The following is a 15,052-nucleotide window of genomic DNA, read 5'->3' on the forward strand; positions in this document are numbered from 1 at the left end:
TCCTACCCTATAGGTGATCATCTTTTGGGATCCTGTCACTCTGTGTTCCTCAGGTGCCCTCCTTAATCCCTCTTCCTCATTTAATTTAGATGCTTAGTTGTTTTTGAGACCATGCACAATCTATTCTTTATCCCCAGAGTTGCCAAAACACTTCCCTGCTGTGCCCACACATGATCACACATTACTTCCTGACTTCATGGACAGGTGGGACTGTGTGGTTCATTGCATACTCATATAATTTCCATGGAGAAGGAATGGTGGATTTTGATAACCCATTGTTACTGATCTCGGGATCCCACTGGTGAGTTCCCATGAAGGAATTCTTGAATTCTGAGTCCAGGGTGTTGATCTGTGATTTTACTGTCCCGCAGCTGTTGAAATTTCCTAATGAAGTCCCTTACCAGCTATTCCAGAAACATCTACAGACTCAGGACACATGAGAGGGAAGCAGTTCTAAATATAGATGGGTGATTCAAGGGGCTAAAAACTCGGCTGTGGATTGAAAACTTCCTGGCTCATCATGCTTTGAAACCTCCTGCAAAAAACCAATAGGAAATAGGTTGCTTGGACTTTGTCCCAGAAAGGGAGAGGGTGAAGCAGTGGACAAGAGGGATTGGCCAGGAGAGAAAGGCCCACTGTGGGGCCCCGTTTGCTTGTTAGCAACTGGGGTAGCTCGGGAAAGAGGAGGCAGAGTTGATGTGGGGTTAATGTCGTAATAAGTTAGCCAGCTGAAGGAAAATGTAATCAAATTCTAGCTGCCTGGGATTTGCTAAGCATTAGTCTAAGAGATAGGAGAAACTTAATAATCATGGCTTTTTTTTTTTATCATGGTAAGATACACATAAAAATTGCCTAACCATTTTGAGGCATGCATTGCAGTGTCATTAACTATATTCACAATGTTATGCAACCATCACCACTATCCATTCTAGAAAGTCAGCGTCCTGAAGATAAACTCTGTACTTATTAAACAGTAGCTTTGCATTCCCCTCACTTCCTCAGTCCCTGGTAACCTTTATTCTCCTTATGCGTCCTTGAATTTGAGCTAGGTACCTCGTATGTAATTGCTGTCATATAATATTTGCCCTTTTGTGTCTGGTTTAGTTCAGTTAGTATAATGTTTTCAGGGATCATCTATCAGAATTTCCTTCCTTTTTAAGGCTGAATAATATTTCATGTTATGCATATACTACATTCTGCTTATCTATTCATCTAGATGAATAAAAACAGTATTCAACTAACATTGGTATCACTTGCATGGCATTTTATAAGTTTTTCTTTTTTTTTTTTTTTTTGTCATTCTTCCTTTTCAAGAGATTTCTTAGCCTCTGTTAGACCTCTGAAGAGGCATTTGTTTATCCCAGGGAACAATTGATTTCAGTCTGAGAAGGTGTTTTGACCAGCAGAGTACAGTTGCTGAGACCAGGTGTGTTGAGTTTAACCACACCCCATCCTCTGTGCCTGGCTGTCTGTTGTAGGGGTCTTTAGAGGCCGGGAGGGGGCAGTGCCATGTATCTTAATAGGAACCTGGTGACTCTTGAAAAGCCTGTTTAAATTTCTATATAAAAACCCTTTGAAAAGTTCTTATCTAAGTTGGTGTTTGTAGTAACAGCTGTGGGAGGAACAGCTATTTAACATTTGAGAACTGCAATCATGACTGAGAGCTCTCTGTGGTTGACATTCTTGGGTAGTGAGGCAGCAGTTAGAAAAGTTACATGTAGGAAGTCAGGCATGTGTCCATTAAGGAAATTTTGGTTTGGGTGAATGCATAAGTACTCTCCTTATTTTTCCCAACACCTTGATAACTTGAGAAAAATTGTAGAGTACTAATAACTCTTTTCTTTAAAAAGATTCTTAAATGTATTTGAAAGGCCGAGTCACAGAGAGAGAGATCGTCCATCCACTGCCTTACTCCCCAAATGACTGCAGCAACAGGGCTGTGCCAGGCTAAAACTAGGAGCCTGGAATTCCATCTGGGTCTCTCACAAGTGTGGCAGGGGCCCCAGCGTTTGGGCCATCTTTGGCTTTTCCTGGTACATTAGCTTGATCAGAAGTGGAGTAGCTGGGACTCAAATTTGCAGTCTGATATGGGATGCTGGCGTTGCACATGGCAGCCCAACCCTCTATGCCACCATGCCAGTTCCATAACTTTTTTTTTTGACAGGCAGAGTTAGAGAGACAGAGGTCTTCCTTTCTGTTGGTTCACCCCCAAAATGGCTGCTATGGCTGGCACACTGCGCCGATCTGAAGCCAGGAGCCAGGTTCCTTCTCCTGGTCTCCCATGCGGGTGCAGGACCCAAGCACTTGGGCCATCCTCCACTGCCCTCCCGGGCCACAGCAGAGAGCTGGACTGGAAGAGGAGCAACTGGGACAGAACCGGCGCCCCGACTGGGACTAGAACTTGGGGTACCGGCACTGCAGGTGGAGGATTAGCCTAGTGAGCCGTGGCACCAGCCCCATAACTGTTTTAAGGAATATAATGAAGCAAGAGGAATTGTCCTGAGAATTTGGGACTGTGGCACTCCAGGTAAGAAAGAACCTAGTTCTTCACTCTGTGTTGAAGCAGCAGTGGAAACAGGGTAGGGTGATAAGACTTGAATGAGAAGAATGAGAAAAGTTAAAATAGCCTCAGATTGAGAAAGAAAAATAACAAAGGGAAACAACTAAGTAATCTTATCGGAATAGTTTTTCTGTTTAGTCTTACATATTTCCCTTAAATACAATCCAATTTACTTTTTCCTATATTCAGAGTTTTTTTTTTCTTAAAAAAGCTAAAATATAAAAATATTTATTTCTATTCTAGTAAATTTCAACTCTGATGGTAGAATCGCCATAGAACTTTGCAGGGGCAGAGCCTGCCATCTGAGACTTCCGTGAAGATCTCCAGGTAATTCTCATGGGCAACCCGTAGTGAGGATTACTGATCTAATTTTCTCTGAGCATCATCTCGTCTAAACCCAGCAGTGCTTATCACATAGCAAGGATTACTCATCACCACCAGACTGGGGCGTTTTCTGTTGTTGGCAGGTTTAGTAACAGATCAAGGCCGAGACTGAAAATGTAAACTAAGCCCTGACCCTGATCCCAAAGCGAGCAAGTGGAAGGACCGTTTATGCAGCACCCTGTGTGAAGTAAGCTGGTGTGAGGAGAGGGGCGTTGTCCATTCTCTGTTGCTAGAAAAAACATCTGAGGATGGTTAGTGCACCTGGCTCGCAGTTTAGGAGCCTCTGATGGGGGCATGATGGTGGATGGCATCACATGGGTGGGAGAGTGTGCAAGGGGGAGATGCCGCCTGGCAAAACAGAGCCACGGGGAGCAGGAAGGGGCCCTTCTGCAGCAACTCTTCTCTCAGGGACTAGTTAAGGTGCCAGGAAAACCACGCTGCCTCCTGAGGGCAGTGCCTCCAGTGACGACCTCCTGGACTCCACCTCTGAAAGGTCTACTGCTTCTCGCATCACCACGCTGGGAATGATGCTTCCAGCACTTGAACATGTAGGGGACAAACTGCATCCCAGCCATAGGAGAGAGCAGTGTACAAATATGGGGTGATTTCTAAGTGGGCCTTCCTGTTGTAAAAATCTGGTGAGGAGAATTAGATAACCACTTCTGTTGAACCAACTCTTGCAGTGACTTTACCAGGCTGAGATAAAGAACTTTTTCCTTCGACTCAAGCAAAGACCCTGGTGTCTATCATCACTCTGTGACTCACACTCCCTTTCCTGTTACTGTTGCAAACCAGGCTGTTCTTTAAGAACACATGCCCCTTCTACCCTCACTCATGAGAGTATCAGGATGTGAACTGGCCCTTCTTCACTGTGCCCTCAGGCCCAGAAGAGATGCCCAATCTTTGTCTGCAGCTCCCCAGCACTGGTCTCACTCTCGTGGTGTCACTATTTTTTCTGGTGACCTATCATCTCTCTACAGTCAGTGGGGGCCATCACTTGCACCCTTTGGGCCGATGCTTCCCCATATTTTGTGAGCACAGTCAGCTATTGCTAAGCCAGAGCGCTGTCTCGAGCTATGCTGGTGGTTGGAGGCGGAGCTTCAGGCCAGGCTCCATGGAAACTGTCTCTGGAAGCTGGACTCTGTTCTCAGTAATTGGACTGAACACGGTTAATTGATGGGGATAATGGAGCATAAGTTGTCTCCTATTAGCAAGAAGGATTAAGGCCAGAGAAATGTGTGGTATGAGAGCTGAGAATCCAGAGAAGATACCTTCTGGTTTATGTCAAAGTGGGGAGAGCAACAGGCTTTCAATCAGGCTCAAGAGAGGAGAAGGAGCAAAGCCAGTTACCCTTGGTAAATACCCTGATACTTAGCTTCATCCCACTCAGGTGCTGGGGGAGGTTTTGCCATTTTCACTAACTGCCTCCTAGAGGAGACACAGCATCAAGCTAGATGCTTCAGAATTATTTATTAGAATGCACAGGTGAGGACCGCTATGATGTTTCTTGGGCATCTATTTGTGAATGCCATGAGAGCTGCAGACTTCATGGCATGCCCCTCCAAACGTTGCCTCGTCAAGAACATTCCTCTCGATAAACAGAAGGCTATTATCATGCCTAAGAATATTGATAATTTTTCCAGAACTTTATGTAGTACCCAGTTTATATTCAGATAGCCTCAGTTGGCTTAAGATCTTTTAAAATACTGGTTTACGAAACAGAAGACCCAAGAGATGGGAGAACGGAGTCAGATTTCAGATGATGGAGACTGGGAAGGAAAGAATAAAGTGATAGCATTTGGAAAATATGGAAGTGGGAGCTGGGGTCATGGACTCTGGTTTTTAATGAATTTGAGGCCTTAGAAAGTCACTTGGACTTTCTGAGCTCACTGGCAAAATGAGGTGATTGGGTAAAATAATCTCTGCAGAGTCTTCTGATTCCCCCCAAATACATGGTTATAAATTGCTAGCATAAAAATAATGTGCAGATGATACTTACTGCTTGAGAAAGTGTTTCCTTTTCATTCTTGATTGGGGATTTCTAGGTTGGTGATGAGAGCTCTAGTGACTTACCCTTTGGCCGCAGTTTCTCCCATGACATCATCTATCAACCACTCAGCCTTTGGCCCCCTGCAGAAGGAGCAGCCTTACATGTAGCTTGCTTTCTTGTACCCTTCATCCAGGCCCTCATATTTTTGTAGGTTACTGAAAAGATGGTTTCATTCTGTGCCAAAAGGATTCCTTGTTATCCAATATTTTGTTCTTAGTGAAATGGCGTTGAGTTGTTGAGGGGTTAGAGTGCTCAGCGCAGTGTCTGTACTTGGCCCAGAACATAAATGCATTGGAACAAGCAAGGTGGTCTTCTCTGATTTCGCGGAGATTGTTGATGCACACTGTGTTCTGGTTATTATCCCAAGGGTTCTGTTGCTCATGGGGGTAATAAATATGGGAGATGTGTCTGGCTCTGCCAGCGAAGTAAACTGCTCTTCTGCTTTAACCTTTTTGTTTTTCTCATTTTTTTCTCTCTCCCTTCTCCTTCCTTTGCTATTGACTCATTTATTCCACATATATAAGGGTACTTCAAAAGGTTCACAGAAAATGGAACTAAAAGAAGTTTATCTTGGTGCAAAAATTTTTTAAATGCATGCATAGTTTTAACATATGCATTTTCATGAACCTTTTCAACAACATGTATGTATTTAAAAATTGTTTGTATCAAAATATACTTATCTTTTAATTCCACTTTTTGCCAACTTTTGCAAGTAGCCTTGTAGGTATATTGCCTATTTCTTGGACATCTATCTGGGGCAGGGTTTTTTTAGAGGGGATTGCTGGGATGTGATTTCCTTGTGTATTAGCCATAGCTCACTTCAAAGTGGAGGGCAGCAAGAAGGTCATTGGCTGGAGGAGCTTGTTGGATCACCACGAATAAAAAAAAAAAAGAGCTCCATGGGTGGTGAGTGTGGCAGATTTGGTTGTTACAAGGCACTTTGCAAACATGCTCCTGACTTGGAGAGCCTGGGGTTGGTTGGGAGGGATAAAGTGGAGTGCTCAGACCACCAGTGGGATGGGCTTAGGGTGCAAAGGAGGGGAAGGTTTGGTTCTCTGGGACCAGCTAACACACAGATGGAGGGGTATTGTGACTCCTGGGGGGTGGCCTGGGATGATTCAGTTTATGATGAGTGTATTTCATTGCTTTCTAAAACATTTGATCTGTGAAGTTAAAAATGAATAGATAAATAAATCAATCTTGTCTAATCTTGTCAATCTCAGAATTGACCTGCTTTTACTTTCATCAATCATATCTGTGGGCCCGTCATGGTCCTTCTTTCTTCCTCATGCTCCCCACTCCCCACTGTAATCTACGTATATTCTGTGGAGTCTCTGAATCCATTCTCCACATCTTTCAGTTACGCAACTGTGAAACAATGCATTTTGTGTGGACTTTAAAATGCTATTGTAGAACTAATTTGGCAATTTACTTTTTTTTTTACTCAATGGTGCTTTCTAAGATCCACCTGTGCTGGTGCAGAATACTCATAGATTCAATGCATTCCTTTTCATTGCTGCAAAATATTTCATCCAAAACATTGAAATGTTTCGATGCCGGCGACTGCCAATTCTTCACAGTGACAAACAGAAGTGCAGTGGACACTATGCATGTCAGCTTGTGGAAAGGATCATGTGCCACTTTTGCCTCCAACCCTTGTTGATAGGATTTTTTTTCAAACCTGCAGGGAAGTTGCAAGTACATAAAGTAATAATCTGCTTTCCTTTTCCCAAAATTGTCCCATCATTTAAATTGACGATATAAGCTTTCTCTTTGGATAAACACATAGATAGAATATACATATCCATGTATGTGTGTTTAGTTTTTACTGAAACTTTTGAAGTTTTAGGTTCATTCCATGTATTCCATCACTTTTCTGTTAATAATCATTATCTTCTGTGACCATAATGGGATCATACCTAAGAAAATTAATAATTCCATAGTATGATATAACCAATCTAGAACATACATATTTTATTGTAAATAATGCTGTTAAATGCTCTCCAAAGCACTTGTACTGATCTACTTTTCCCAATAGTGATGCATAGAAATCTAAATTCCCCCACAAATCCACCAACAGTTGATTCTCTGTCTTTAATTTTTGCTAGTCAGATGGAAGAAAAATATCACTTACATTTGCATTTTAAAAAAGAAATTCAACCACTAAAACATGTAATTCAAGTATAAGAGTTTATTTTTAATTGTCAAAATAGGAATGAGATCCCCTGTTTGGTTTCCAGCGCTGGAAGATAAACTCCGTGTCTCTGAGCAATTTGGAACAGGATGCTCCTATTTTCCTTAAGATTTAGGAAGGAAATGTAACGCGGCTCAGTTCTTCACTTCATAAACACAGACCTTTCAGCCAAGTCTTGTCAGGGAATGTTTTGATGCAATTACATTGAGGATCCAAAATTTATTCAGTGAAGTATTATTACTTAATATTGTTTTGAAATTTGCATAAAGTGAATGATTTTAGTATTAAAATAGGCTGCAGGATGTGAAGCTCTCCGCTGAGAGGAGAGAGAAAACAAGAGACTGTATTCATGCTGTAACTCTACACTGAAACTGTAGTTTTTAGCAAAATATCTTACATTTAACCTTTAACAATAGACATGATGTGCTGATAACCCAATGGGAGTAATATTTTTTTACTTATGCATTAACAAAGCAAACAATATCTAGTGATTACTACTACTAACATTTGGTGACTGTAATTTCAACTTAGTTTTATGTCCAAAGTTGTCCAAAAAGTTTGGAGAATAGAATTTAAAGAAAAGTGTGTTTGAGCATAGTTTTGAAATCCATGAAGAATTTTTTTCATAATAAACCTTTTCCATGAATTTTTAAAATTGTATTTATTTAGTGTGGAAGACAGGAGACTTCCCATCTGCTAATTCACTCTCCAAATGCTCGTACAGACTGGGCAGGGCTTGGCCAAAGTGAGAAGCCAGAAACTCAATCTAGGCCTTGCATGTGTTGGGTAGGACCAACTACTTCGGCCATCACCACTTCCCGGGTATGCATTAGCAGGAAGCTGGAATTGGAACAAGAGCCATGACTGGAATCCAGGTTTTCCAGTAGGGGATGCAGACATCCCAAATAGTGGTTTAATCACTACCCCAAACACTTGCTTCTCCATGAACTTTTTGAAGTACCTTTGTGATTGTGTATCTGTGTGTCTACAAGCAGAAAAATAATCATCTTCATCTCAAAGTAACACACTTACTGAGTGTTTATTGTGGCCTAAGCACTGGTCTAAGTGTTTGTACTGTGATCATTCCCTTTTTTCCTGATGAAGGGCTCTTTAAGGTGAGGCACAAAGTAAATAGAACTAGAATTGGAGCACAGGAAGCCCCTCAACCTTTATTACATAAAACCTCCCGACCAAGTAGGTTTTGTTCATTACATTATCATTTATTAATATTACATATTTACATTATTATATTATTACATTGATTTTCTTGACCATATAGTGTTTCCATTGTGTAGTCTCCATAACTAATGATTTTACGTCCTACCAATATGCGTTGCATGTTTTTCTTATTTTTTTGCTATTTTACATACGGACACTTCAGTTCATAGACAATGGAGTTAGAAGATAAATTGATGTTTCTGTGAACTTTTTGAAGTGCCCTCGTAGAACATGATGACCACTGTCCCATTAAATGTTTTCTTTGGGTTACATATCCTAGAATTGGAATTTCTAGGTGTTACAGCATCATATTTTGAATGAGGTGGATACATGCTGGCATAGTACCTTTTGTATTGCTGTGGATGAGGATAAATAGGCACGGCTGTTTTCTTACATGCTCATCAACACTGGAATTTTTGTCAATTTCACATCTCTAACAGAAAAAAAACATAGTATGTCATGGTGTTAATTGGTACTTTGATTATAGTGAGACCAGCTATTTTTTACATATGTACTTTGGTTTTTGTGAGTTGCCTTGTTACTTTTTTTAAAAAAGACTTGTTTTAATGCAAATCAAAACCACAATGAGGTTTCACCTCACCCCAGTTAGAATGGCTTTCATACAGAAATCAACAAACATTAAATGATGGTGAGGATGTAGGGAAAATGGTACCCTAATCCACTTTTGGTGGGAATGTAAACTGGTAAAACCACTGTGGAAGACAGTATGGGGATACCTCAGAAATCTAAATATAGATCTACAATATGACCCAGCCATCCCACTCCTGGGAATTTACCCAAGGGAAATGAAATCAGCATGTGAAAGAGTTACTTGCATCCGCATGTTTGTTACAGCTCAATTCACAATGGCTAAGACATGGAATCAACCCAAATACCCATCAACTGAAGATTGGATAAAGAAATTATGAGATATGTACACTGTGGAATACTACGCAGCAGTAAAAATGAAATCTGGTGATTTACAACAAAATGTACGAATCTGGAAAATACACTTAGTGAAATAAGCCAGTCTCAAAGGGACAAATAACACGCTCTCTCTGGCCTGTGATAACTAATAGAGCACCTAAAAGGCAATCTGTAAAGTGAAACTGACACTTTGAGAAGCGATGACTTTGAATAGCCCTTGTCTTGACTGTTGCGGAACAGTTTTTTTTTTTTATAGTTTGTTGAACTCTTTACTTAACATGGAGTTAAACGTACGTATAAAGTCAATTGAAAATACATCTCAGTAAAAAATAAGAGTGGGAATAAGAGGGAGGGGGGTTGGGAATATGGGTGGGAGGGTGGGCATGGTGGGAAGAATCCCCATGTTCCTAAAGTTGTAATTATGAAGTGTATTAAGTTTGTAACTGTAAAAAAAAAGTTTGTTTCATTTATTTGACAGAGAGAGAAGTGTCTTCCATCCAATGATTGAGTCCCCTTATGGTTGCAATACCTAGGGCTGGGCCAGGCTGAAGGCAGGAGCTTCTTCAAGGTCTCCATGTGCATGCAGTGGCCCAAGCACTTGAGCCATCCTCTGCTGCTTTCCCAAACACATTAGCAGGGAGCTGGATGGGAAATGGAGCAGCTGGGACTCAAACAAGCACCCATAAGGGGTTCCAGCATTGAAGGCAGTGTCTTAACCTGCTTGCTATACCATAATGCCAGCCCAGCCTTGTTAACACTTTTTGTATTTTCTCTTCTGTTGATCCATTGTTTTTAAAACTAATTTGCAATATAAAGTCTAATAGAATATACATTTAAGTGAATAATATAAAGTGTGTATAAGAAAAGTTTTCCTTTAGTGGGATCTTTGTTTTGTCATGTCTTTAATTTGTATTTTGTGTGTATTAGAATAAATCTGAAGTTCCCCAATACAATATTAAGCAAATACTCATCTTGATTTTCTTGCCCTGTGTTGATCATTTAAGGTTTTGGCATCTATGTCTTCGACTCACTTGAAATTTATTTTGATATGCCACATAGGTCTGTGTTTTTTTTTAAATATAGTTAAGATCTAATCTCTTTAAGATTTTTTATTTATTTGACAGGTAGAGTTACAGATAGTGAGAGAGGTCTTCCTTCTGTTGGTTCACCCTCAAAATGGCTGCCATAGCTGGCGCTGCACCGATCCAAAGCCAGGAGCCAGGTGCCTCCTCCCGGTCTTCCATGTGGGTGCAGGGTCCCAAGCACTTGGGCCATCCTCCACTGCCCTCCCGAGCCACAGTAGAGAGCTGAACTGGAAGAAGAGCAACCGGGACTAGAACCCGGTACCTATATGGGATTCCGGTGCTGCAGGCAGAGGATTAGCCAAGTGAGCCAGGGTGCCAGGCCCCAAGATCTAATCTCAACACTACTGAGATGCCATTCATGATAATGTTAGGTGCAACAGTAGGAATACATGGTTCTTCATTGACTGTTCTTTCCTTACTCTTTGTCTCTTGCTTAGTCCAGGCTGAGGTACTGCTAAGTAAGGAGCCTGATCACATCCAAGAGTTGGATTAGAAGAATAAAAACAAGGTGCAAGAGAGATTTGAGATTTTACTGTTTTGTTACTGCTGTTTATGAAGTTCTCCTGGATGACTTAGAATTACTGTCTTCTATAAAGCTAGTCTGAGATCCTGAGATGTCTTTCTCCATTCCCTCTGGGATGTTTTATTCCAGAGGCACGTTATCGCTGGATAAGTGGGAGCGATCCTGATGGGGTTCTCATAATGACCCTTTAGAAAACTCCGAGTTACCCTTGCTTTTCTCCCAGCATCCTGTGTTACAGTGTTCTATTCACTGACAAGGTTTCCGTTACTTGATGCTGGATGGAAAATACATTAGAATGTGAGTGCTGTGAGCATTTTCATTTCAGTGCTTGATGATACTGATTTGCTACAAGAATCCAAAAATTCTTGGCATTAACAAAACTAGGATAAAGTAAGAGTGACTTTAAAATTCTTGTTTTTCTGATGTATCAAGGCTATATAGAACTACAATGTTAGATTGTTTTGGGAAAGGGCTAAAGGTGAGTCTGTGTTAGCCAGTGGTTGACCAGATGTCACAATCCAGGGGAAGAAAAAATGGAAGACTGCTATCTGTAGGATAGAGTTTGGATTCTTAAAAAATGTTAGTAGATGAGTGGAAGCTGAATCCTCCAGGAGCCCAAGAAGGTCCAGAATTTGAAAAAAGAATGAGGAGAGGGAAGGAAAATCATAGCCAGAGAATGTGCATCAAGCTGTGTCAAGGAACATTAGCTGGGGATTCTTGATTGTGATTGTTTACGGATTTTTTTACATACATAAGTTCTGTATAAAGCATAAAGTGTGTATATATAGATAAACATAAATATACTGGAAACGTGTAAGCTAATCTGCCAAAGAGGTTGAAACGTCTTCCTTCAAGTCCGCTGTGGAACCAGCATTTAGCGATGTGTACTTGTGGGGCTGGGGTGGAGAAGGGAGGCTAACAGGCTGACTTGCAGATAGGCTCATCAGGAGAATCGGACCTGAGCTTTCATTTCCATACAGGATTCACAGCAGGAGCCGGACCCACAGTAGTGTGACCAATAAGATGGGGGAAATCGCAAACCTGATCTTGAAAACTACTGTAGTAAACTGCAGTGTGGGAAGGTGAATCGGAAGGAAGTGAGCACTGGAATGTGTGTGCTGTAACCTGAAATTGATTGCGTTTATCCTGTGGACAACCTAACCTTGGTGTAGTCCTGCCAAGGCCATCTCCTTTCTTTTATTTTTATTTTTTATTTTTTGACAGGCAGAGTTCGACAGAGAGGAAGGTCTTCCTTCCGTTGGTTCACCCCCCAAGTGGCCGCTACAGCCAGCGCGCTGCACTGATCCGAAGCCAGGAGCCAGGTGCTTCTCCTGGTCTCCTATGCAGGTGCAGGGCCCAAGCACTTGGGCCATCCTCCACTGCCTTCCCAGGCCACAGCAGAGAGCTGGACTAGATGAGGGGCAACCGGGACAGAATCTGGCACCCCAACCAGGACTAGAACCTGGGTGCCGGAGCTGCAGGTGGAGGATTAGCCAAGTGAGCCACAGCACCGGCCCAAGCCATCTCCTTTCCATCTCATTTGAGTCCATTTAGAATTCATTGTGTAGACAGTGGTTAGACTCTAGGAAAATATATAAAGTGTGACTTAATGCCCACTGTGAAGAAAGTATAAATGCAGTAAAATCTTTAAAATTTGAGATGGAGAGAGAGACAAAGAGAGAGCTCCCATCTTCGATTGTCTTCCCAAATCCCTGTAACAGCTGCAGCTTGACCAGCCCAAAACTGGGAGCCCAGAACTCAATCCAGGTCTCCCACCTGAATGGCAGAGTCCCGACTACTTGAGCTGTCATCTGCTGCCTCCTAGGGTCCTCATTAGCAGGGAACTAGATGGAAGTTGGGAATCAAACCCAAGTACGCGGATATGGCACGTGGACATTTCAGTGGTTAGACTAAATGCCTGCTTTCTACTCTGGCTTTCTATTGCAGCAGCTTTCTTGACAAAAGTCACTGTGTTAGGAGTATAAGTAGGGAAACAGTCAGTTTTTGCATTTCCACATCAGTGTGGCAGTATCAGCTTATTTACCAATAACACCATGAGTTTGAACTCGGATCCATTCCCATTTAACTTGAACAGCACACATACAACTCTTTCATTTGAAAGTTTCCTGAGTTTTTTGGGATTGCTTCGGGTCTTTTGGCTAAGGTCAAGTGGAGTTTTTTGGGGTATACGTTCTGTAGTTCAGCCCAGGCCCTCTTAATGTTCAATCGGTAGCCCCTACTGTCTTAAGCCAGGCCCATTTAACATGTGTGGTACCTGCTGAAGCTCTGAAAGCATCATTTCCAGCGTGAAACGATGAATTCCGATACCTGATGATCTTGAAATCGGCCCTCCTTCTCCAGCTAGAGCTATCACTCCATTTCACCTCAAATTCCCTTCCTTGACGATTATGGGATATTTGCCCTTATTAATCCCTTGTTTTGAAATTCTTCTCAGTTCAGCTTTTGTCTCCCCCACAACTAATTAAAAATAGCATCATATTTTATATCCTCCCACAACACCTAGCTCAACAATCTGCACCAGACAGACAGCTGCGTGTTTGCTGGCTACAAATGAATGGGCTGGCGAGACCACATCGAGCAGCTGCCCTCGTATTCCAGGGCTCTGCACAGTGCCTCCCTTAGATTTGGGCAAAGGAACCCCAACTCCTGATGACCTCCTGTTGCTCCTCCTCCCTCTTCTTCCCACCCAAGGAAGCGGAGAGGACACAGGGCTGAGGCTCATGCCTATTGGTGGCCCTTGTCCTCTCCCCAGCTCCCGGGTCTTGCTCAGGCACTTGGCACTCTGGAGTATCACTGTCCATATGGTCCCAAGCCCACTTCTAGGGCTTATGTGGACTGTCCCACAGCCCATCCCCTTAGACAGGAACATACACCAATGTCCACACCCCTAGGCCTGATGGAAGGCCAAGGGACAGATGTTTGTGAGGGGGTGCAGGCAAAGCTGAGATGTGCTAATCAGAATGCATGGAAAGTCCCTTGCACAGAGGGTGGAGGAGGAGGTGAGAAGAGAACACCAGCCAGGGGCTTTCATTTGTAGATTTGCCTGGGACCTGCAAATGTTCGTTGGCTCGGTATGCACTCAGAGTTGACAAGGTAACTGTTATTGGAAAGATTCTCTTTTCTACTTTTATCCAGGATAAATTCTCCCAACCTGTGTTCATTTTGGTGCAGATCTACTCAGTGAGGAAATATTTGACTTTTACCTATTTGTGGAAAGCATAGTAACCTGGAGGAATCTGAAGGATTTTGAATAGTGTCCCTAGAAGAATGAAGTGTGGGCACAGCACACATGGAGAGGTGACCATGTGATCGAAAAGGCACAGGCTGCAGATAGTCAGCAACCAACAGAGGCTAGGAGAGAGCATCGAGCAGGTGCCCTCCGAGCTTCTAGGGGAGAGCCCTTTGTGCAATTCTAAACCACACCACACACTAGAGGCCTCAAAAACTAATACAGGTGCTGTTTGTAACTTCCCCAGCATTTCTGGGAATGTGACCAAGTCCTGTTTCTAACTTTGTCTCCATTACATTGAGTCTCCCAACTCTTATATGCATGCCTTGCTTTCCATTTCCCCAGATAGCATCCTCTTTATTACTTAAAATAAGTAATGTTCAACCACCACTTGCTACAGCTAAATGAGTTTAGTTCTCATAACACACAATAATGGGAGTGATATGATTCAACACACCTAACTGATGAGGAAACTTAGATTCGTAGATTTTACGTAATTTGTCTGAGGTCATACCGTTAACTAGTAGATTAAAAATCTGAGATTCCAGGCCGGCGCTGCAGCTCACAAGGCTAATCCTCTGCCTGCAGCGCCGGTGCTCTGGGTTCTGGTCCCGGTTAGGGTGCCGGTTCTGTCCCAGTTGCTCCTCTTCTAGTCCAGCTCTCTGCTGTGGCCCAGAAAGTGCAGGATGGCCCAAGTGCTTGGGCCCTACACCCGCGTGGGAGACTAGCAGGAAGCGCCTGGCTCCTGGCTTCAGATCGGCGCAGGTGCTGGCCTTGGCGGCCATTTGGGGGGTGAACCAACAGAAGGAAGACCTTTCTCTCTGTCTCTCTAACTCTGCCTGTCCAAAAAAAAAAAAAAAA

General features: G+C 42.6%; 1 protein-coding gene across 6 annotated transcripts in view; it reads left to right on the forward strand.

Moving 5' to 3' along the window:
• GNA14 (G protein subunit alpha 14) overlaps positions 1–15,052 on the forward strand; it is a 224,524-nt gene that overhangs the window by 96,070 nt on the left and 113,402 nt on the right. Inside the window, exon 1 of one of the 6 annotated variants that reach the window (XM_008256685.4) lies at positions 2,822–2,887. The exons of the other annotated variants lie outside the window; for them this stretch is intronic. The gene's annotated coding sequence lies outside the window, so the exon portion shown is untranslated. Of the gene's footprint in view, positions 1–2,821; positions 2,888–15,052 lie in introns of those variants that run through there. 6 annotated transcript variants of the gene reach the window in all.

The sequence above is a fragment of the Oryctolagus cuniculus genome, chromosome 1 (assembly GCF_964237555.1).
Source record: "Oryctolagus cuniculus chromosome 1, mOryCun1.1, whole genome shotgun sequence".
Taxonomy (NCBI): domain Eukaryota; kingdom Metazoa; phylum Chordata; class Mammalia; order Lagomorpha; family Leporidae; genus Oryctolagus; species Oryctolagus cuniculus.